This window comes from Arachis ipaensis, chromosome B5 (genome assembly GCF_059453495.1).
Source record: "Arachis ipaensis isolate K30076 ecotype BB chromosome B5, ASM5945349v1, whole genome shotgun sequence".
Classification (NCBI taxonomy): Eukaryota; Viridiplantae; Streptophyta; class Magnoliopsida; order Fabales; family Fabaceae; genus Arachis; species Arachis ipaensis.
The window spans coordinates 29,553,777-29,558,532 of NC_142440.1; the positions used below are offsets into that span (position 1 = coordinate 29,553,777).

Sequence of the window (4,756 nt, forward strand, 5' to 3'; positions counted from 1 at the left end):
CTTCCTCACTGGGATTTACGTCCTCCTCCTCTTTTACAGGTTCGGCCATGGTAATTAATTCAATGGCCTTGCACTCTCCTTTTGGATTTTCTTCTGTATTGCTTGGGAGAGTACTAGGAGGGATTTCAGTGATCCTTTTACTCAGCTGGCCCACTTGTGCTTCCAAATTTCTAATGGAGGACCTTGTTTCATTCATGAAACTCACAGTGGCCTTAGATAGATCAGAGACTAAGTTTGCTAGATTAGAGGTGTTTTGTTCAAAGTTCTCTGTCTGTTGCTGAGTGGATGATGGAAAAGGCTTGCTATTGCTAAACCTGTTTCTTCCACCATTATTAAAGCCTTGTTGAGGCTTTTGATCCTTCCATGAGAGATTTGGGTGATTTCTCCATGAGGGGTTATAGGTGTTTCCATATGGTTCAACCATGTAATTCACCTCTGCTATTGCAGGGTTCTTAGGATCATAAGCTTCTTCTTCAGAAGATGCCTCTTGAGTACTGTTGGATGCAGCTTGCATTCCATTCAGACTCTGAGAAATCATATTGACTTGCTGAGTTAATATTTTGTTCTGAGCCAATATGGCATTCAGAGTATCAATTTCAAGAACTCCCTTCTTCTAAGGCGTCCCATTACTCACAGGATTCCTCTCAGAAGTATACATGAACTGGTTGTTAGCAACCATGTCAATGAGTTCTTGAGCTTCTGCAGGCGTTTTCTTTAGGTGAATGGATCCACCTGCAGAAGTATCCAATGACATTTTAGCTAATTCAGACAGACCATCATAGAATATGTCCAGGATGGTCCATTCTGAAAGCATGTCAGAAGGACACTTTTTGGTCAGTTCTTTGTATCTCTCCCAAGCTTCATAGAGGAATTCACCTTCTTTCTGTCTGAATGTTTGAACATCCACTCTAAGCTTGCTCAGCTTTTGAGGAGGAAAGAACTTGGCTAAGAAAGCCTTGACCAGCTTATCCCAAGAGTTCAGGCTATCCTTAGGTTGAGAGTCCAACCATACTCTAGCTCTGTCTCTTACAACAAAAGGGAAAAGCATGAGCCTGTAGACTTCAGGATCTACTCCATTAGTCTTAACAGTATCACAGATCTGCAAAAATTCAGTTAAGAACTGAAAAGGATCTTCAGATGGAAGTCCATGAAACTTGTAGTTCTGCTGCATCAGAGAAACTAATTGAGGTTTAAGCTCAAAATTGTTTGCTCCAATGGTAGGGATGGAGATGCTTCTTCCATGTAAATTGGAATTAGGTGCAGTAAAGTCACCAAGCATCCTCCTTGCATTATTATTATTTTCGGCTGCCATCTCCTCTTCCTGTTCGAAAATTTCTGAAAGGTGCTTGCTGGATTGTTGTAATTTAGCTTCTCTTAGTTTCCTCTTCAGAGTTCTTTCAGGTTCTGGATCTGCTTCAACAAGAATATTCTTGTCCTTGCTCCTGCTCATATGAAAAAGAGGGAACAGAAAAATAATAATAATAGGGATCCTTTTTTACCACAGTATAGAGGTCCCTGTGTGAGTAGAAGAAAGGAAGAAGAAAAGAATGTAATGTAAAGAAAGAAACACAAGGGTGAGGAGAGCAGAGATGTGAGATGAAGAGAAGTGTTAGTAGATGAATAAAGATATAGAAGGAGATGAGAGGGAAAGGGAATTTTCGAAAATTATTTTTGAAAAAGAGTTAGTGATTTTCGAAAATAGTTTTTGAAAAAGGTTAGTAATTTTCGAAAATTAAAATCAAAAATTAAAATAATTAGTTAATTAAAAAGAAATTTTGAAAAAGAGGGAAGATATTTTCGAAAATTAGAGAGAGAGGGTTAGTTAGGTGGTTTTGAAAAAGATAAGAAACAAACAAAAAGTTAGTTAGTTAGTTGAAACAGATTTTGAAAATCAATTTTGAAAAGATAAGAAGATAAGAAGTTAGAAAAGATATTTTAAAATCAAATTTTGAAAAAGATAATATAAAGAGATATTTTTGAAAAGATATGATTGAAATTAGTTTTGAAAAAGATTTGATTTTTAAATTCACAATTAATGACTTGATTCACAAGAAATCACAAGATATGATTCTAGAACTCAAAGTTTGAATCTTTCTTAACAAGCAAGTAACAAACTTGAAATTTTTGAATCAAAACATTAATTGATGAAGTTATTTTTGAAAATTAGGAGATAAAGATAAGAAAAAGATTTTTGAAAAATATTTTTATAATTTTCAAAAATAGCTAAGAAAAATGAAAAAGATTTGATTTTTGAAAAAGATTTTAAAAAAGATAGAATTTTTAAATTGAAAATTTGATTTGACTCATAAGAAACAACTAAATTTTAAAAAATTTTGAAAAAGTCAACTCAAATTTTCGAATTTCATGAGAGGAAAAAGGGAAAGATATTTTTTTGATATTTTTGAATTTTTATGATGAGAGAGAAAAACATGAAAAAGACTCAATGCATGAAAATTTTGGATCAAAGTATGTGATGAATGCAAGAACACTATGAATGTCAAGATGAACACCAAGAACACTTTGAATGTCAAGATGAACATCAAGAACTTATTTTTGAAAATTTTATATGCAAAGAAAACATGCAAGACACCAAACTTAGAAATCTTTCATGTTTAGACTCTATGGATGCAAGAATACATATGAAAAACAAGAAAAGACACAAAACAAGAAAACATCAAGATCAAACAAGAAGACTTACCAAGAACAACTTGAAGATCATGAAGAACACTATGAATGCATGAATTTTCGAAAAATGCAAGATGATTATGCAATTGACACCAAACTTATAACATGACACATGACTCAAACAAGAAACACAAAAAATATTTTTTTGATTTTTATGATTTTATTAATTTTTTTTGGATTTTTCGAAAATTATTTGAAAAAGAAAAATAAGGATTCCAAAATTTTTAATATGAATTCCAGGAATCTTACCATGTTAGTCTAAAGCTCTAATCTGAGGGTTAGACATGGCTTAATAGCCAGTCAAGCTTTAGCATGTAACATCAGAATATACTGCTCATTACTTATCAAATTAACTTGCCTCTATGCTGATGGCTGGAAGCCCCTATCCAAAAGAATTTAGACATGGCTTTACAGCCAGCCAGGCTTCAACATGCTTCATGAAACTCTAGAATTCATTCTTAAAAATTTTAGAATAATTTTCGAAAACAGATGAGAAATTTTTGAAAGATTTTGTTGAAAATTTTTTTGAAAAGAAAACAAAAAAAGAAAATTACCTAATCTGAGCAACAAGATGAACCGTCAGTTGTCCAAACTCGAACAATCCCCGGCAACGGTGTCAAAAACTTGGTGCACGAAATTGTGATCTCAGGCAACGGCGCCAGAAACTCTGTACGCACGTCTTAATAAATCGTTTTTCATTCACAACTTCGATACAACTAACCAGCAAGTGCACTGGGTCGTCCAAGTAATAAACCTTACGTGAGTAAGGGTCGATCCCACGGAGATTGTTGGTATGAAGCAAGCTATGGTCACCTTATAAATCTCAGTCAGGCGGATATAAAATAGTTATGGAGTTTTCGAACATAAATAATAGAATAAGGATAGAAATACTTATGTAAATCATTGGTGAGAATTTCAGATAAACGCATAGAGATGCTTTCGTTCCTCTGAACCTCTGCTTTCCTGCTGTCTTCATCCAATCAGTCTTACTCCTTTCTAAGGCTGGCTTTATGTAAGGACATCACCGTTGTCAATGGCTACTTTTAATCCTCTCTGGAAAATGGTCCGATGCGCTGTCACTGCATGGCTAATTGTCTGGAGGCATCGCCCTTGTCAATGGCTACATCCTATCCTCTTGTGAAAATGGTCCAAATGCTCTATCATAGCACGGCTAATCATCTGAGGTTCTCGATCATACTGGAATAGGATTCACCCTCCTTTTGTGTTTGTCACTACGCCCAGCACTTGCGAGTTTGAAGTTCGTCACAGTCATTCAATCCCAGAGTCCTACTCGGAATACCACAGACAAGGTTTAGACTTTTCGGACTCTCATGAATGCCGCCATCAATCTAGCTTATACCACGAAGATTCTGATTAAGAGATCCAAGAGATACTCATTCAATATAAGGTAGAACGGAAGTGGTTGTCAGGCACGCGTTCATAGGGAATGATGATGATTGTCACGTTCATCACATTCAGGTTGAAGTGCGAATGAATATCTTAGAAGCGGAATAAGTTGAATTGAATAGAAAAACAGTAGTACTTTGCATTAATCTTTGAGGAACAGCAGAGCTCCACACCTTAATCTATGGAGTGAAGAAACTCTACCGTTTGAAAATACATAAGTGAAAGGTTCAGGTATGGCCGAGAGGCCAGCCCCCAAAACGAGATCACAGGATCAAAAATACAATCCAGGATGTCTAATACAATAGTAAAAAGTCCTATTTATACTAAACTAGTTACTAGGGTTTACAGAAGTAAGTAATTGATGCATAAATCCACTTCTGGAGCCCACTTGGTGTGTGCTTGGGCTGAGCTTGAATGTTACACGTGCAGAGGTCCTTCTTGGAGTTCGCCAGTTTATAACGTATTTCTGGCGTTCAACTCTGGTTTGTGACGTGTTTCTGGCGTTTAACTCTAGACAGCAGCGTAGAACTGGCGTTCAACGCCTTTTTACGTCGTCTAAACTTGGCCAAAGTATGGACTATTATATATTGCTGGAAAGCCCTGGATGTCTACTTTCCAACGCAATTGGAAGCGCGGCATTTTGAGTTCTGTAGCTCCAAAAAAT

At 35.9% G+C, this 4,756-nt stretch overlaps 1 non-coding gene across 1 annotated transcript; it reads left to right on the top strand.

Moving 5' to 3' along the window:
• The first annotated feature begins 808 nt into the window (after positions 1 to 808).
• Positions 809 to 916, top strand: LOC148563725 (small nucleolar RNA R71). Its single transcript, XR_015885515.1, has one exon. It is a non-coding gene; the product is annotated as a small nucleolar RNA R71 (small nucleolar RNA).
• The last annotated feature ends 3,840 nt before the right edge of the window (positions 917 to 4,756 follow it).